At 39.8% G+C, this 19,887-nt stretch overlaps 1 long non-coding RNA gene across 1 annotated transcript; it reads left to right on the top strand.

The window, feature by feature from the left end:
• The first annotated feature begins 106 nt into the window (after positions 1 to 106).
• On the top strand, positions 107 to 19,213 carry LOC308059852. Its single transcript, XR_013926458.1, has 2 exons — positions 107 to 14,029; positions 17,500 to 19,213. It is a non-coding gene; the product is annotated as an uncharacterized lncRNA (long non-coding RNA).
• The last annotated feature ends 674 nt before the right edge of the window (positions 19,214 to 19,887 follow it).

The following is a 19,887-nucleotide window of genomic DNA, read 5'->3' as shown; positions in this document are numbered from 1 at the left end:
GGCCAAAACAAAGAGAAGACAATATATAGTTAAAGATGTGGAACTCCATGCCAGATGATGTAGTAGAAGCTGACAGAGTGGTTTCAAAACATGACTAGACAAACTTACAGGACTATTGAATACAGAGGTGTAACATCTGGAAGCATCTGAGACACACATCACTAAAACATGAAAGGTTACTCAAAAGAAATACATTTCCTTCAGCATAAATCCTTTGTTATGAACCTGCTAATGACCACTATTGCAAGCAGGATACCGGAGGAAGCGGAGCACTGCTCTGCCTCATTATGGCTTATCACTTTCTAAAACTTTGTTTGCATTACCAACTGAAGATTAATAGAAGTATTCATCAAGACTCCAAGATTTTTTCAGAGACTTATATTGCAGCTTGCCCTTGTTACTGTAAGAACAACTTCATCAATTTGATAAGAAGGTTCCCTCTCTTATCTATACTGATAAAGGCCACACAATGATGAATGACAGACAAACAGAAGAAGACAGTGACAAATGCTGTGAAGGATTTTCAAAAGTATTTATCCAACATATCCAGTCAGCAATGATTTTGCAGTAATTGAAATCTTTGCTGGCCATAATAGGATTATTAATATTAATATATGGATTTTCTTATTATTCCAAGCAGTATACCTATCAAAAATATTCCAAAGAGTTCTCTCTAGATTCACTTCCAATTTGTAGCAATTTGTTTCAGTTATCATAATGTTCTGTTCATGATATCCAGCATCCCACCTGCTTACAGTTTTCCTTCCCTGTCAAGCCAAGCCATATAATTGAAAGAAGCTTACTCATTTTCCCATTCACACTTGCTCCCTTTTAAACTGTGTCTTCAAATCCACGCAGAGCCTCACCTGAGACAAGTGAATATCATCCTGTCCCTGATGACTCAACAAATAGAAAGGATTTTGAGTTGTACCACCCAGGTCATTGTGGAACTTCTGCACTGTCTGTAGTTGTAGCGTAGCACTGCAATTAAGTGTCTTTCTAGAAGTGTAGCTTGTATGAAGAAATCCTGTAGATGATAAACATTGCATTAGAGTTCTTAGGGAAATTTCTATAGAAAATATTTTATATGCTTACAAAAGGATTTATAATGCCTTCAACTTATATGGACAATATTTCTCTTTACACTATCACATCATAAGTCTTGGTTCAATGCACATGGTTGATTGTGTAGAGCTAACTGTCTTTTATTGTCACTTATGGTATAGTAAGTGACAACATTAGTAAGTATAGTAAGAAAAATCAACTTACTGAGCTGTAAGCATGGTGCAGTAGCTATATTTAGAAAGACTCATTCTAGAAAAAGAAATTGCTGCTTATTTTGTAGTGCTGGACTATATGTATTTCTTGTTTGTATTTAAAACAAAATCATTTATCACAGATTGGGAGACTGAAAAATTATTTAGTACATTTTTTTTTCTTATCAATCTATTCACTGTGCAGAGTTGTAAATGTTTTTTGTAAATGATCACCAATACAGCAATTATTCAGGAGACAAATAGTCAAGGTTTTTAAAATGAAGGCACACAGTTATTAAGTTAATTTATCCTTGCTCTAAAATATCCACAAAAAGATAACATGTTGAGAAATGTATAAAGAAATTTGTAAAGCATATGCATAATACCTTTTAAAAGTCTCTGAGACAATGGTTAGCGTATTGTTAGAAAGAAATGTATGCTACTGCTGTATTGTTAATATAAATAATTCTGCCTTTTTATAGGTGTAAAGCCATTAGAGCGCAAATAAATTTTGTATAGAAAACATCAGGAACATAGTACACTTTATCTGTAGAGATCTACAAATCATTTTAATCTTTCAAGTGTCAGAAAATCCCTGAACATTGTAAATACAAACCTAAAATGCTTGTTTCTAGTTCATACATATTCATTTTTAACTCAGATACCCAGAAGCAATAAAACTGGACTAACTGACTTTCAGGAAACTCCAGAACCATTTGAACACAATTCTATTACTTTGAAAATACTGCAAAACTCAAGAATGGCTTTACCCATATCTTCAGGCTGTCAATGTCTAAATGAGTGCATAAAGTAAAGCTTCCCTGCAGGTAGACTTATATATAGCATTTAATTCTAGCAACTCCTTAGTCATTTTTATCGCAATTTACCCTTGGAGTATTAGGATGGATGTTTTTCAGTTAAGTATATTCAGCCAATAGGCAATACTGAACAACACTAAAATATTCATAGGATAAGGTATGAGACTTCTGTTTGCAGCACTGTTTCACCACTGATTTCCCAAGTCAGGTTTTGAAACTGCATTTGTATTTTGCTGATACAGCATAAGAGCTGTGATAAACTAGTGTTCAGAAATTCAAATGATCCACTAAGACCTGTTAACGTAGCAAGTCTTAGTTTGAAAAAGTTTGCAGAGTACGGAAATCACTGAAATGCAAGGCCCACTCTATTGCAAAACAGTAAGAAAACCGAAAATTCATTCTTTCACGTGGAACTGGGAAAAAAAAAACAAGAGGTGCAAATTGAAATTCTCAAGTTTTAGTAATTCATTCTGAGAATGAAAAGAGATATCTAAAAATCAGATGAAGCAACAATACTTGTAATTTTTATGAAGGAAACTGAACACCAATATCATGTCTGCATACCTTCCAGCTGAATTAAGGAAAGAGAAAGCTATTGCAATGTACAAAAGCCAGGATGGAGCGTGACAGTTTTATCTCTCGGACAGAGACACATCAGACATATAGGGAAGGCAATGCTAAGTCTCAAAACTTTTCTTTTTTGCAGGAAAGAAAAAAGTTCTTAAACCCTTCTTACTGCAGGGAATACCAACAAAATTTGATACAGTAACAACCCTGATAAAAGCTGCAAAAAAAGAAAACCCTCAAAATCTGCTTATATTCAAGCTCAGAATAAAACCCAACACTTACTGCTTCCCTCTTTTGTTAACAAACAACCCATTGGACACTTGAACACATATGTTGCAAGGAAGAACTGCTTGGTCCATAATCCAAATAATAATTTTCACCAGATTTTCCATGGAAAAAAAAAGAAAAAAGAAATTAATATATTCTTCCTCTGACAACAGAGCAAATTACAGTAAATGGAAAATCATGTCAGATTTCTTTCCTCTGAGGAGGGGGGGGGGAAAAAAGGTGACAGTAATATGTGAGAGTTTAGCAATAATGCGTTCCATATTCTTATAAATTAAGTATAGTTCAGGAATTTAGAGGTTCAATTAGAACAAGGTATCCTGCTTTGCTGGAAGCTGTATATGTTCCAAATATAAATTGTTACACTTCACAAATTGAATATAAAAGGTATTAGTCCTGCAAGGCCTATGCTTGAGTAAAAGTGTACTATCACAATCAATCACATTTGTTTAAGAATTTCCAAGCTATTAAAAATTTGTATGTGAATCCAGCATGGTTAAATCATCGTAGTAGTGCTGACTAGAAGACCATTGCACACCGAGGAGTTAAGAGATCCACATAACAGTTCCCATGAGCAAGCCGCCAGGCCTGTACTGTGCTGTGCAATCCCCTGTCTGTGAGGTAAACCCAGCCCAGCCAGCTCAGAAATGCAGAATCACGGAACGGTTGAGGTCTGAAGGGACCTCTGGAGGTTATCTGGTCCAACACCACTTCTCAAGCAGGGTCACTTAGAGCATGTTGCCAATGACCACATCCAGACAACTTTTGAATATCCACAAGTATGGAGACTTCACAACCTCTCTGGGCAACTGAGCCTTTTCTTCTTCAGGCTGAACAGTCCCACCACTCTCAGTCTTTCCTCATAGGAGAGATGCTCCAGTCCCTTCATCAACTTTGTGGTACTTCACTGGACTCCGTCTGGTATGTCTATGTCTCTCTTGATCTGGGAAGCTCAGACCTGGACACAGGGACTCCATGTATGGCCTCACCAGTGCTGAGCAGAGAGGAAAGATCACTTCCCTCAACCTGCTGGTAATACTTTGCCTATTGCAGCACAGGATACCATTAACTCCTTTGCCACAAGGCCATATTGCTGGTGCATATTCAGCTTGGTGTTAACCAGGACTTCTAGGCCCTTTTCTGCAAAGCTGCTCTCCAGCATGGCGGCCCTGGGTGGCTCCCAGCATATACTTGTGCATGGGGCTGTCTCTCCCCAGGTACAGGACTTTGTACTTGTTGAACTTCATGAGCTTTGTCAGAACATTTCTCCAGTCTGATGAGGTCCCTCTTGGGACTGGTGACTATACCACCTGCATGGCCTTGCACAGCAAGATGTTCTCATGCAAACATCCTTTTTTGTTTGACTGTTGAAATACTGAATAGAGCTGCTATCTTACAAGAAAAATCCTAGGGTAGATCAGATTACTATAATGGGGAAAACCTATTGGACAGCGTCTGCACAGCTTGCTGAGCACTGAGTGGAGGCCCATTAGGTGCTGCACACCTTGGGGTCCCCAGCATGTGAAGGGACAAAATAATCTCGACTATTCTCTCTCACTTTACAGCATTAGCTCTAACAAACACCATTTTAAAGGATAATTTACAGAGTCTAAATGCCTTTCACGCTAGGATCTTAATAAACCAGTACCTCCTTCTGCAATACAGTGATGAAAACTTCTGAACATCAGAGAACCCCCTTGTTTCAGAGGTGGTTTATTTTTCAGTACTGTAACTTGTTTGCAGATTATTACTCTTTGACAACTCTATGGTCCTATTTTTGTAATTTTTAATTCTTAAATAATATATGGAGTAACTATTAGCACCATTTTTTCCAAAGCAAATACATTAACAAAAACAAACAAACACAACAAAAAAATTGAAACAAACCCCCCTTTTCGTTATCAATGATTGAGTAACTTATTTTTAACTTGCTCTTCAAAGGCAACTCAAAGACATTACATAACAAATGAGAATGGTCACTGGTATTTCTTAGATCTGATGATAAATACATAATAGCTCATTACAATTCTCTGCATACTGTCTGGGTGTTTGGCGTAAAATGGTAGTTGTGATTATATACTGCTGCTGACAACTGTGATTGGTGTAGCATTACAGACTAACATATACAGCATTTGAAAGAAACTTGGGGAGAAAAAGCTGTCTGGGGAAGACTGTTGTCCATAGGGTCCTTCATTCTGCCTTCTCCAGGTGGCTGATGTCACTTGCACCAACACGAAAACCCTTTTTTTTTTCCACTCTGTGGGACAGAATTTCCAGATCGAGTGCAGAGATGACTACTAGGGCCTTATTGGGTTTTCCTTAGGTGGAGAAAGTAACCAACTGAAGAGCCAGGCTCACAGGAAAGTGACTTCTCGGGCTGAAACCCTGGAACTTTTACCAGCAGGAAAAGAAAGAAGGTGACTTTGTTTACTCTGAAGTGCTTGCATTTGCAAGTAAAGCGTGTGGCCACAAAGAAAGTACTGTCTGTCAGTACATTAAAATTTACTGTGTAGTCCCAACCTAAGCGGCATTGTATGCATCTGTTGCAGACTCCTGCAAACAGAAACATGCACAAGTAAATGGTAACAAACTTCAGAAACTAAGTCTTGCCTACCAGTAATCTTAGGGAAAATCCAGCTGATTCAATGAAGGTCATGTCTTCCTTCTGAGCACTCTCTTACAATTTTCTTGTTTCCAAGGTGAGTCTGCCACCCACCACAAGCTCTGGTCATAGGGAGAAAACCACACACACACACAAAAACCTCGACCCCAAACAAAAATAACCCCAGAAAACTGTGTATGTCTGCCAGCATAATAACAACTTGTCTTTGAAAAACAGCATTCGACAAAATAACAAATTTAGCTCTCATTCACTGTTACATTTACCACTATGAGAATGGTTCTGTAATACATTTAGGAACTGTATAAAAATCAAGACAGCCTGAGAAGCCTTCAGCTACAGCTAGTCACCTGCCTTAGCCCTAACTTGATAAAGAAACAGACCTCTCAGGAGAATTTCTTGGTCTCTGATCAAACTCGCAGTCTGGCGCTCCTGGTATTGCTGAGCAGATCTGAGCACATTATTCTTACACTGACACATCCCCCTGTGTTTGAAAGTAGGGGACTTGGTAACACCTTTGTTTTACTTTGTTCTGTGACATTTGCTTTTCAATCTGAAATTCCTCTGACCATGGCTATTAGTGCCAGTGTAATCACATTATTTCAAAGGAACTGCCAACTACTCTGCAAACAAAGCCTTCCCTAAGACTGAAAGTTGCTTCTTCTATTCAAGCTTAATTTTATTTTATTAATGTCTTGGCTCATATTCTGCCTATGTATCTTATCTGCAAACTTACCAGTAAGAGCTATTTTTATCCCTAAAATCTGTGCTCTCAAAGCATGCATTCACTCATCCTGATTTTGACACCTCAGTGGGGAAAGCAAAGACGAACTCACGTAACTCATTCTTTATTGAATTTGGTTGAAGAAATCTAGCAAGAAAGCTGCATAGGTTGCTGCCTTTATCATTATACATCTCTAGAAGGGTTTATTTTTTTTCAACACAGAAAAGAATGAAAAGAAATAATCTTTGTACCTGTCATAACATTTCAGAAGCTTGTTTTCCTGCAATCCACGACTAGTAGCTAGTAACTCTTCTGTCCTAAATAAGAAGCCAGAATACTGAAGAGGGCACTAGACAGATTAGCAGAGTATAGGTTTAAATTTAATCTACACCCAAATAACAATATTACTTTTTTCACGAAGTATTTAATCTATATCTCTCTGGCCTTTGGCAGGGACAAAACATCTAGGGATGTCTGCTGCCCTTTAGATACTTGAAATTACTATGCCGAGGACATAAAAGGTAAGGCACAAAAGTGATGGGAAAAATTCTTGGTTTGGAGACTGGTAAGTAAGATTTAAGTTTAACTCAAATGAAAATTTCTTTTTATAGTGAAAAAACTAAAAGAAAAATACTCTGAGTCAAACACAATATTTTGTTTCACTTTGACCTATTGAGGAAAAGAATAATTATGTAACCTGAGAAGAAACCTGCTGATGTCCCCCTCTCCCCAAATCCTTTGTCACTTGAAGTGGCTGACTAAAGTTAGGAGCAAGTAAACAGCTAATTATCCTATCTTAAGAATGTTTTTTAATTTACAAATTGACCCAAGACACAGGCATTTCACAATGTGCACAACTGTATCACAACAACCTGAACTAATGTCGCTACTGCCTTTTGCAATCAAACTTTCTCCTGTAATGCTGTTTGAGAGGTCCCCTCTCTTCACTTGCCTCTGTGGAAATGTTCCAGTCCTACTTTTCATCTTTTAAACCACTTCATCCTATCACTCTATTCTGCTCTAGACCTCCTCAAAACATTCCAGGAACCATTTCTGCTCATCGACAAAGAATCTGTCAAAAAACTAAGTATTCCTGCCAGCAAGTAAATTGAATTAGTTCTTAAAAAACCTTAATGTATTTAGTTTGCATGGTAAGGTTTTGGTAGCAGAGGGGCTATAAGGGATCCAGCTTCTGTGAGAGGCTGCTAGAAGCTTCCCCTATGTCCAACGGAGCCAATACCAATCGGCTCCAAGACAGACCCACCACTGGCCAAGTCCAAGCCCATCAGCAATGGTGGTAGTGCCTCCATAATAAAAATATTTAGGAATGGGCAGGGGTAATGACAGCTGCACAACTGCAGCCAAAGAGAGGAGTGAGAACATGTGAGAGAAACAGCTCTGCAGACACCAAAGTCAGTGCAGAAGGAGGGGGAGGAGGTGCTCCAGGCACCAAAGCAGAGATTCCCTTGAAGACCATGGTGAAGCCCATGGTGAGGCAGGCTGTCCCTCTGCAGTTCATGAAAGTTAATGGTGGAGCAGATATACACCTGCAGCCTGTGGAGCAAGGACCCCACACTGTAGCAGGTGGATGCCTGAAGGAGGCTGTGGCCTCATAGGAAGCCCATGCTGGAGCAGGCTTCCAGCAGGACCTGTGGACCCCTGGTGAGAGGGTCCCACGCTAGAGACTGTCTGGTCTATCAGGGAAATTTCAGATATAAGATTGTATACAAAAGTTCACCTCTTCCACTAAAAAATAATTTCTGTGTAAGGGTCCTTTTTAGATTCAGACAAAACATATTACACACTACCAAAATCTCAGAGACCCCTTCATCCTGCGTGTTCTTACCCCTTTCTTGCATCCATACTTGTGTGACTACTCATTAACTGGTTCAGTGGCCAATCTAGCTGAAAAGGTACCATGCAAAAAAAAGAAAGACTGTCTGGGGAAAAAAACCAAAACAAACCCAAACCCTCTTCCTCCAAGCCTAATTATTAGTTAGGTAATTAGCTAATAATGGTTAATAAAGGTAAGAAAGATATTGACGCCATATTTGTGAAGAAGCAATTTTATTCCCCATTTTACCTTACTCCAACTTGTATTTTAAACCAATAGATTGGCCTGCTGGTAAATACAGTACCTGTCTGACTGGAATGATTGGAAGGAATAACATCCATGTAAAAAACCCTGATATATAAACAATTCCAAAGAATTACATCTCTCAGGGTAATACAGGTCACACAGGATCTTCCCTCCAAGCCTACTGGCAGCAGTACATTGTCATTTGTACATGTTTTTCAGATACGCCTCATTTTAATGGTGTTTATAAGTAGCTCTAGTTAGGAAACTAGTTCACAAATAAATAAAACTATTTCACAAAGGAATGAATCTCATAATGAAACACTATTTTTATATAATCCATTTTTCATTTAAAGAAACTAAATGGATTTTGTACCAGTTAAAAGCTAGACAGATGAGGGGAACAGATACTGTAATCACTCATTCACTTTGAATAAATATTTGAGTTACAATATTGAAAAAGATATTGCATTTTCTATGGCTGGCATTTTAATTCTAATTGATTTATGTTATTTCCTCAGATCACCAGCTCATTGCATTTACTTCTACAAAGTCCCCTATGGATGCAACAGTATGTTTTTACTTGCATTTGCTTTATTGTTTCCTTCCTTCACAACGTGGAAATACATAAGGAGGAGAATGGCAAGAAAGGAGAAAAGGGAGAAAAAGAAGGAAAAGAATGGCTGGTGATGAAAAACATAAAGACCTAAGAATAGAGCAGGAATAGTAAAAAAGGATAGACAGCATGTGAAATAGAGAAACAATGTGATATGATAAAAATAAAATAAAAACACATTAAAAAAAACACAGGACAAAGTTATTGGGAAAAATGATAAGTGGGCCTAAGAAAAAAACATTTTTATTTCATGACAGTTTTCTAACATTCAAACAGTTGTTTCTGTTCTGTAGTGGTATGAGTGTGCAAAAAAGACGTGGATTTTTTTCTGTCCTGTCCCCCTCCCACACTAAAAGCACAAGAGCAATCTAAGTGAGAACAGAGCAACTGAACTGCATATTATGGTACTTGCCTTACAGAAAGATTTTGGTGTTCAAATCTTACTTCCATCCAGTTAGAATGGGACAATCTATGCAAATTCTCTCCTAGGTTGTAGGACAAACCTCTTTTCAAATACTTTTCTTTTTTCCCCCTTGGAGCAGTAATTATTAAATAGTTTTACCTGAAGCTCAAACTCAAAAGAGCTGGGAGTTAATAGAACTCTCACAGAAATCCTACGAGAATTTTAAATTTCACTGTGCTGTGCTAGTTTCCCTTACTGCCCACCTTCCCTCCTTTCTTCTGGTCTGTTCCTCCCCTTTCCTTTCTGTCTCTGAGAAACACTCCCTATTCATACTTCATTAAGACTGTCAAATTGCTAATAGCAATGTATTTTGATGAAACCTTCCATTTTCAATAGGAAAAAAAAAAATTACTTGGAAATATTTTGATTAATCTCTTCTGAGGCCGTGGTTTCACAAGACAGGGTGAACCAAACTAACAGCCCAGTGGTGCTGAAAGAAAGGAAGGCTCCAGAGATCCAAGGTTATCATGACAATTCTGGTATGTGAAGGCCCCCTGAGGGCTACAGATCCGGGAGTCCCAGCTGCTGCTGGGTGACACTAGTGTTCTTGTGAGGTTCACAGATACATCAGCAGTGACCAGGAATGTAAGTTTTGGTTCCCTGAGTGCAAGGAGTCATGGGAATTTTTTGTTGCAGAAGCAATGTATTTTCAAAAGGGAGTTACTTTGTGTATTGTCAACTGATATTGATGGCTTGTGAAATCCGAAAGCTTTTAGTTGTGTTACTGATAAGATTCAAACATTGGAAAAAAGGTTCAGCTCCCACTGACTGGAAGGTCTGCCTTTTTCTCCAGCTCTATCGCTATTTTCAGAGCCTGTAACAACTCTTATGCAGAGAACAATCCCCTGAGATTATCTGAATCCTAAAAATCCTCTTATGGAATGTGTATACTTTATAATACTCTGTTTGCAAGAAATAAGGACAGAAGGGACTAACTACACTCCTGTCTTTCAGAAGTGGTAGGATGCAAATATTTATACACACATACAGTCTCTTAAAAACTCACCTGAACGCAACTGAAATATTAAGCATAACCAATTTTCTGCTTTCCTTATGTCTGGAACAAATTTGATTATTCTATGAATAATTCCAAACAGATCTTCACACACTCTGCACATCATGTACCAACCTAATATTCTAGCCACCTTCATGGAACTTCTTACTTTACTATGCCTAATGCTAGCAAATATTAGCGTTATGCAAATGAGTGCATAACTAATGCTGAACATGAAATGCAGTAGTTTTCTGAAAGCTTAATTTAAGTGTGTTGCTATCTCACTATGTTCCATCTTCACTGACAGCTGACTAATTCTATTGAAAATTGTCAGATATTACTCAGACTGCTTTCACTTGACACTGTAAATTTAAAAGACTTGGACCAGGAAAGGAAAGGACTGGGAGAAGAGTTAGCCAGCAGAAGTTCACATGCTTTCCATAGTCACAAAAGCTGAATGTTCCATTAAAAAAAAAAAAAAGAAAGAAAGAAAAAAAAGAAAAAAAGGACGACAGGAAAATTCTAAATCCACCAGAACAAGTGTTCTGTTTCAGAGCGCTATCATGGAATAGTCTCAAAGCAGGTGTCCATTTGTCCATTTAGTGTCACTAAGCTTTTTTGTCAAGGGTGGACTGAAAGAAACATTCATCAGTGAGTTATAAAGTGTAAAACTGGACTAATTCCCATGTAAATATAAAAAAGAAGCACTGTTTCACTTTGATTATACAAAGAATATCTTCCCACAGAGACAATCAATGAAAAATATATTAATTTATATTATGTTTATAGATGCATTTTATTTTTATTACAAATATATGTATGTATACATACACAGATATATTAAAAAAAAAAAACCAGAATACACAAGCAAACCCTTAAGAAAGGGAAAGGAGGGGAGGGGGGAGGAAGGGAGATCTATAACATGTATGATTTGTTAATATTCCTTTTTTAAATCATTTGTTTGCATAGAAATCATGACATAGTTTGGGCTGTTCTACATATAAACTCTTCAGAGACAGTGTCATACCTGCAGCTGAGTATTAATGTATGGTCTAATTTTATTTCCTATTCTAATTTAATTTGGTTTTAAAACTGTACTAAGTAAACTAGGATTCACAATTTCACAATTAATTGAATATAAAATAACATTATTTAAGACTGTTCAGCATACTAATAAGACTATCAGTGTAATAGAATAAACATGAGGCAGTTAAAGAGGTTTACTTTCAGTTCATAATGTTGCTAAATAGGCAAGGATTCATTGCTGGACACTTAATGATTTTCTTTTCCTATATGGTCTATTAGTATTGCAAAATTTCTAAAACAGATGAAAAATTATGCATGTTAGTTCCACAGCAAGTCTCAGAGGAACAGGTTTCTCATTGTTTTACTGAAATGGTTTCTTTCCTATTAGCCAATTCTTTGCTTATATGTATAGTGCCCCACCATCTCACTTTACCTTTAATTGTACTCATGGGAGAGCATTAGTGTCACTAAGTTTAATAAGGGACCTCTGATACCCTCTCGTTGCTTTTCCTTCTGCCAGTGCTTCCTCTGTTTTTCAGTCAGGAAGGATAAAATCAGTTTAGTTGGGATTAGTATTTTAATCATACAGCAAAATCAAATTAGCCTAACGGAGGTGCAAGCATGCAGCTAAGTTGTTGTAGTGCATGGTCTAAGTAGCAAGTGAAAAGGTTTTCTGAATTATCGCTTTGCTACACAGAATATTATGGGGTCTTCCCTGCAGGGCTATTTTCAGTTTGGAGATGAAACAAACATGAATTAAGGTACTATCTTACAGTAAACCATTTTCTTATAAACTCCAGTCCTGTTTATTTAAACAAATGAAGAGGAACTACATGGATGAAAGACCATGAGTCTTGCAACACTCAAAGCTGCAACAGCTAATTCTTACACACATTGCCATTGTAATGGAAGCAGTAAACCTGAATTTAATACCATGACTTCCCTGACAAAAAAACCTAGAACAGTCACATATCAGAGAATTAGATTCACTAAAATATTTTTAGCTCACTGACAGCAGAAAGTAGGATACAGAGAGGTGTATTTTAAATCTTTCTTTTCTCCAGGAGCAGAAAAAAAAGTTTTTCTGTAACTGCAAAAAATATTTCTGCCTCTGTAAGATCACACCTCCCATCTTGAAGCTAGGCCTTAAACACCTTCAAAACCATGCAAAGATTGATCAAGGTTCTTTTAAAAATAACAGTTCTAGTTTCAGACTCCTGGGAAACCTGGAGTCAATCTTTTTACTCTGGTTGAGGGGACAGAGGCTGTTCGAGATCTGATCTCATTTTCCCCTTTCTTGGGGGTTTGTCTCCCTGGATTAGGGCCAATTTAGAAAGAGCACAGGTAGCAACCATTGATAAAGCTGCTCTTAATAAATCTAGAAGACTCAATGAGAGCTGCCTTGCCTTCTCTTGGAAGCTGCTTTTCAAGCTAAGGCTCTCCCCCTCAACCCCTGCCTGCACTGCATTTTCAGCTGCTTCACAGCCAGTCTTGTGCCTGACTGTGGAACTTGTTGATCCAGACCCTGACCTGTGGACCAAGGACCTCATCACAATGGACTTACCAGAGATCACTGGGCTGTGGCTGTTCTTAGTTACTGTTTCTAGACCTGATCCTGACTTGCTGACTCAATTTTCAGGCTTGACCTCGGACCTATCTTATCACTGTGGACCCTTTCTGATCATCAGGACTCTCATCTGGGGATAGCTATCATCACAACTCCTGGCCTTCTTACTTCTCTCAGGTGCTGCAGGATAGGGCCCTTACTGGTGAGGCCATTGCATCTGCTGATGACGATGTTACCATGCTTGGCTCTTGGATCCCATTCCTTTAGGGAACTATTTGTCCTTACTGTTGCCAACAGAGACTATACTCTATTTGAGTTTACACACATTTCAAACATACCATTCCTTAATATTCATTAAGAAAACCCGCCATGCTAATAATTTGTAGAAGGATTTTTAAAGGACTGAGGACATATGTTACCATTGTCCGGGTTGGACAACCCAGGCCTGTTGAAGCTGCAGAGCAACTTTAAATTGTCCTTGGAACAAGCAGTGTGAGAAAGAAAACAAGCTATGCACAAGCAAGAAGCCAGGTGCAGAGCAAATCCTGGGAACCGCGAAATCAACACACTCTCAGCGGCACACCCTGATCAGGCGCCTGCAGCATGCCCACCGATCAGCGACACGGACGCCCGCGTGACCAGAAACATTTATCCAATCACCTGTGTGTAAAGTCATGTGAGCGGTTGGTTTAGGTTATAAATATGACCTGTTTGTTTAATAAAGTGAGCACGGCATGTAGCCATATTGGTGTGATTGTCATGACTTGGCTGACTCTCCACGGGGGACCCTCTTCGTCTGGCACCCAAACAGGGACCCATTTAGTCGCTTAAATGCGGTTCACTTAAATGGGGTTTAGCTTAAATGCTGTTCGCTTAAATGCGGAAGTCTCTGTGCATCAGACCCGAAGGGAAGTTGTCTGATTAGGGAGCTGGAGGTCAGAGGTGGGCGCAACCTGGAAGGCGAAAAGCGGAGTCCAGAGTTCGGTGTAGAGCTGCAGATCACACCCCCACCAGAGGTAAGACTGCGACGAATAAAACACGGAAGGGCTCTCTGCTGATACCCTCTCTGAGAGAGGGGGGAGCACTGAGGAATACCGTGACAAAAAACAAAAACCAAAACCAAAAAAACGCAGCAGGGCTCTCCGCTGATACCCTCTCTGAGAGAGGGGGAGCACTCAGGAAGACCGCGATGGAATTAGATGCGGCAATTAAGCTCTCAACTAGTATCCTCTTTAAGAGAGGGGAGGGCATTAAAGAAACAGAAGTGGAGGCCTTAGTTCGCTGGGCATGAAAAAAGGATGATTCCCGAGCCCGTGTTATTGTTTAGTATTACAGAATGGAAAGAAGTGGGAAATTGCCTCTGGCGTACTACGATCAAGGGAGGTAAAGAAGAAAAAGAATCTAAAGCGTTAGGAGCTACATGGCGGTCGATAGTTAACACTCTGGTATCTACGAAGGTGGGAAAAAAAAAAGTAGTGGCAGCAGCTATAGAAGCATTGGGAGGAGATGTGGTAGAAAAGCCAATAGAGCAGAACGGTGATTCACCTAAGCCTTCTCTCTTGGCTACATTTTTCGGAGTTGGGCATACTCGTCCTATGAAGGGTATGTCCGCCCCTGCGTGTTCAACAGTACAGGAGTTTTTAGATAAGACAGCGGACAAACCGGAAGTGACTCCTCGGGGGTCTGTTATAACTGAGCCGAAACCGGAAAAGCCTGTTGAGCCTCCCCAGGGAGGCAGAGCAGCGAGTCCTGCTGCACCAATCGGAGCTGTGGGTGGAGCAAGACCAAAACGGAGGGTGGCTACAGCTCGTAGGTCACGTCGGGGCGGGCAAAAGCGCTGTCCGATGCCGTATCCTCCTCTTCCTGAAACATCATCGGACGAATTTGAGGAGGAAGGCGGGGAGAAGCTTCGTGATAACAATACAGAGAAATCCTTGCAGGAGATAATAGATAAATTAAGAAAACTGGAAAAGCAAGTTGAAATGAACCTGCCTACTACTTCAATACCTGTAGTCCCTCCAGTTAGCCCAACTACACCTCCAATGCTGAACCCGAGAAAAGATCCAATTCTACAGCGTTGGTCCAGTATTGTTCGTGATGCTATTTTGGAGGGTGACTATCTCGTTAGCTTGTCCCGTAGTGGTTAATAATCTTGGTGCATATAACTGGGACATGATTTATGGAAGGTTAATGATCAGATGTTAGCGATGGGAGCGTTGCAACCTGGTCTTCCAACTCCTACAATGATCCCTCAGAATTGGCAAATTGTCATGATAGATCTGAAAGACTGTTTCTTTACGATTCCCTTACATCCTGACAACATGCAAAGATTTGCATTCACTCTGCCATCAATAAACCGTGCCACTCTGGTCAAACGGTATGAATGGGTTGTCTTAGCACAAGGAATGAAGAACTCTCCTACGATGTGTCAGACTTTTGTAGATTGGGCACTTGTTCTGGTATGACAACGTTGGCCTCACGTCCTGATCTATCATTATATGGACTATATTTTATTGGCCGCTGAACAAGGGATTTCAGATGATCAAATGAAATGGCTTGTTGACCACCTTCTATCATGTGGTTTGATTGTGGTGCCTGAGAAGGTTCAACATTCAGCCCCATGGAAATATTTGGGCTGGCTCATCTCAGATGCTCAAATCCAACCCCAGAAGGTGACTCTTACTACACAAATAACTAATCTGCATGATGCTCAAAGGCTTTTAGGAGACCTACAGTGGGTTTGTAATATAGTTGGCCTCACTAACGATGATTTGCAACTGTTCTGATCCTGGTTGCATGGCACCGAAGCCAACAGTCCTCGAACTTGTTCACCAGAACAGCGGGCTGCCCTAGAAGTTGTGTCCCGCAAGACTCAGACTGGCTGGTGTGGTCGCCGAATGGTGAATCATCCGTTATCTTTTTTGGTTTGTAATGTTGCGACTTCACCTTTTGCCGTTATTTTACAATGGCAAAGAAAAAGGGGGAAAATACGGCGATCGCTTTAGAGTGGTTGTTTTTGCCATTGCAACCCAGACATTGTATTTTAAGTCGTCCTGAAGCAGTAGCGGCCTTGGTGAGAAAAGGAAGAGACAGGATTGTTGAAATTGATGGGACTGAACCGGCAGATATCAGTATTCCAGTCCGTGGTGATGATTATGAGTGGCTCCTGAGACATTCAACAGCCATACAGGAAGCCTTGATGGGTTATACAGGTGTTGTACACAACAACCGGCCAAAAGGACCTCTCTGGAAGTTGTTAGAACATTACCAGTGGATTGCAAGATATTATGCTCAAAAAGACCAGCTGAAGGGCCAACGGTGTTCACAGATGCAGGGCGAAAGATGAAGGAGGCTGCGTGTGTTTGGCAATCCGATAATCAGTGGCAGAAACACATGATCACCGGTGAACCATGGGACAACCTTCAAACCTTAGAACTGAAAGCAGTACGTTAGGCGTTGGGAAGCTGGAACAATACACCTGTAAACATAGTATCAGACTCATTGTACGTAGTTGGTGTAGTACAGCGCATTGAAGATGCCTTGTTGAGAGAGACAAAGAACCAACATCTTGGTGAAATGTTTATACAACTGCATAGTACTCTTCGACAGAGAAAACATGAATTTTGTATTATGCATATTAGAAGTCATCAGTGGACCATTGGTTTGGGCGAAGGTAATGCTAGAGCTGATGAAGCAGTCAGCTGTCTGGCAATAACTCCTCCAACAAATAAGTTTGAAGAAGCTTGTAACAGCCACGAGATGTTTCATCAAAATGCAAAGTCTTTACATCGACAGTATCAAATACCCATAGCAGATGCAAAGGGTATTGTTTGCTCCTGTCCTCAATGTAGTCATCATGGACATGGTTTAGGGGTGGGCACTAACCCAAAAGGTCTGAAGGCACTTCAGGTTTGGCAAATGGATGTAACACATATACCTGACTTTGGGAAGCTCAAGTGTGTGCATGTCACAATGGACACCTATTCTCATTTTATATGGGCCACTGCACAAACCAGTGAAAAGGCATTACATGTGGAGAGACACTTAATGTCTTGTTTTGCTGTCATGGGAGTACCTGTAGAAATAAAGACAGACAATGGTCCAGCGTATAGTAGTCAACGAGTTGCTAGGTTTATGACAACTTGGGGAATTAAACACGTTAAAGGGATTCCTCACTCCCCAATGGGGCAAGCAGTTGTTGAAAGGGCAAACCGTACCCTGAAGGATTATCTTCAGAGACAGAAAGTACCGCAGGACATAGATGTAACTAAACGGTTGACTAAGATGTTGTTTACCTTAAACTATCTCTCCCTTAGAGAGGATAGAGAGGGACCACCTGTTGTTATACATCACCAAACAGCGTGAGGGAAAAAAACAATTACAGTTCCTGATTTGAATGTATTGTATAAAAATATGGCTTCAGGTGTATGGGAAGGACCTAATCCGGTGTTATTTATCAGTAGAGGTTATTTTTGTATCTCCACAGATAAAGGACCTATATGGGTCCCTAGCAAGTTTGTGCAACCTGTATGTCAAGATCAGAAGATGGAAGAGAAGACTCAGAGCGAGCAGACAGAATAAATTATGTTGTAAGGGATGTAACCCGCAGGTATTATGCCAATGTATGCTATGTGGGGTAAAACGGTTCTGTAAGCCAAAGCTTAAATGTAAATGGTGTAAAGAGTGTATGTGTTTGATTAGTAACCGGGCATGAAGCAAGAGAAAACATATGACTACTGTAATACCATGCTGCTTGGAGACAGTATACACCATAAGAACCTGTGAAAGCACAGATTTGTGGGGTGGAATGTAAAAAAAAAAAAATATATATAATAAATAAACTGTGGAAATTGTAGGAGTAAACGTGTTTGAGTGGTGGTGGACTTGGTTTAATGTCTTGATGAATTTTTTACCCATTGGCCAAAGTATTTTTGACATCTTGCCTAGGACAAACATATGGGTGACATGGGCAAATATCACGGGGGTAACAGACTTTTGTTTAAGTCTGCAACAGGCAGACAACCCCTTTAGAACTTGTTTAATTGGTATTCCCCTGCAAAAGAATGAAACAAATTTTGATGGTTTTTGGAATGTTAAAACAGTGGATATGACTTCCAATCAGAACAGTACATGTATGAGTCCAAATGAGCAATATGTTCGGCCTTCTATGCTTAATGCAGCGTGGCAGAAGACGGTTATTGAGAATTTAAATCAGCCACATCATTTACCTTTGCAGGAGTTAGACTCATTGGCTAGCGTTGTACCTGTTGAATACGTTAATGTTACTGCAACTGATATGGCAAACTGTACCCACATGTCATCAGCACTTCAACCCGTGAATGGCACTGGAGTAATTTGGTTTGGTGACCCGTGGCAGTTATGGCTAACATGTCAAGGTGAACGGGGGTTTTATACAGGGTTTCAAAATCTAACCAGTTCACCTGTTTAGGGTGAATTGAAAACTGGGGGTTTCCATATAGATGTATCAGGGGGTTATCAGTTGCCACCGGGAATCTTTCTGATATGTGGGGACAGAGCGTGGCCAGGGATTCCTTTGATTCCTGTTGGTGGACCATGTTATTTAGGGCGTTTGACTTTGTTTGCTCCACATATGAAAGACTTACTAAAAATGACTCAATAATATCATAGATCACGGAGGGCACTGCGCACCTTTGATGAAACATGTAATGACCGAGTTGATCTACATTCCGTAATAGCAAATGTCCTAGCCTCCATATTTATGCCAGGGGCAATGGCAGCATTAAATGCTAAGAATATATGAAGGTTAGCGTGCTGGGGAGAGAAACAATTTAATCTTACATCGCAGATTTTAAGTTCGTTATTGCTTGATGTAGATAGTATTAGGCATGCTACGTTACAAAATAGAGCTGCAATAGATTTTTTGTTATTAGCACATGGACACAGTTGTGAGGATTTTGAAGGGATATGTTGTATGAACCTTTCCAATCATTCCATATCGATGCACAGGAAGTTGTCACAACTGCAGGGAAACATAAAGCATATTCTTGTTGATGATAATCCCTTTGATGAATGGTTGAGAGAATTCGGGATAAGAAGTTGGTTAAAGATGTTATTGATGGAAGGAATACGCTTTGTTATAATCATTGTTTTAATGTTTTTAATTTTTAGCTTTTTATTTTCTTGTTTGAAGAAAGGTTTAACATCTATTGTGAAACAGACATGGATTGTCCAAAAGTAAAAAGGGGGATATGTAGAGGGATTTTTAAAGGACCAAGTTGGACAACCCAGGCCTGTTAGTTGAAGCTGCAGAGCAACTTTAAATTGTCCTTGGAACAAGCAGTGTGAGAAAGAAAACAAGCTATGTGCAAACAAGAAGCCAGGTGCAGAGCAAGTCCTGGGAACCGCGAAATCAACACACTCTCAGCGGCACACTCTGATCAGGCGCCTGCAGCATGCCCACCGATCAGCGACACGGACGCCCGCGTGACCAGAAACATTTGTCCAATCACCTGTGTGTAAAGTTGTGTGAGCGGTTGGTTTAGGTTATAAATATGACCTGTTTGTTTAATAAAGTGAGCACGGCATGTAGCCATATTGGTGTGATTGTCGTGACTTGGCTGACTCTGCACGGGGGACCCTCTTTGATAATTAGTTCTCGCAGTCATTATCACTACATATTCATTCCCACACTTTATCAGTCATTATCACTACATACCCAAGGCAGTCAGTCCTTAAAACTTCATCCTAAATTAGCTGTGAGTATACAATACTACAGAGCTGATGCCTTATCAATAGAACATGACTAAGGTCACTGGTAGTTGTCAAAGTGATCAAATTCAAGAGGTCTTCACCATGGAGACCTGAAGTTGACATTTTCTTTCTCTTTCCCTGC

This window comes from Falco punctatus, assembly GCF_963210335.1.
Source record: "Falco punctatus genome assembly, chromosome: 3".
NCBI lineage: Eukaryota > Metazoa > Chordata > Aves > Falconiformes > Falconidae > Falco > Falco punctatus.
Note: the sequence above shows the minus strand (reverse complement) of the source record. Positions and strands in the feature narration are given on the sequence as shown.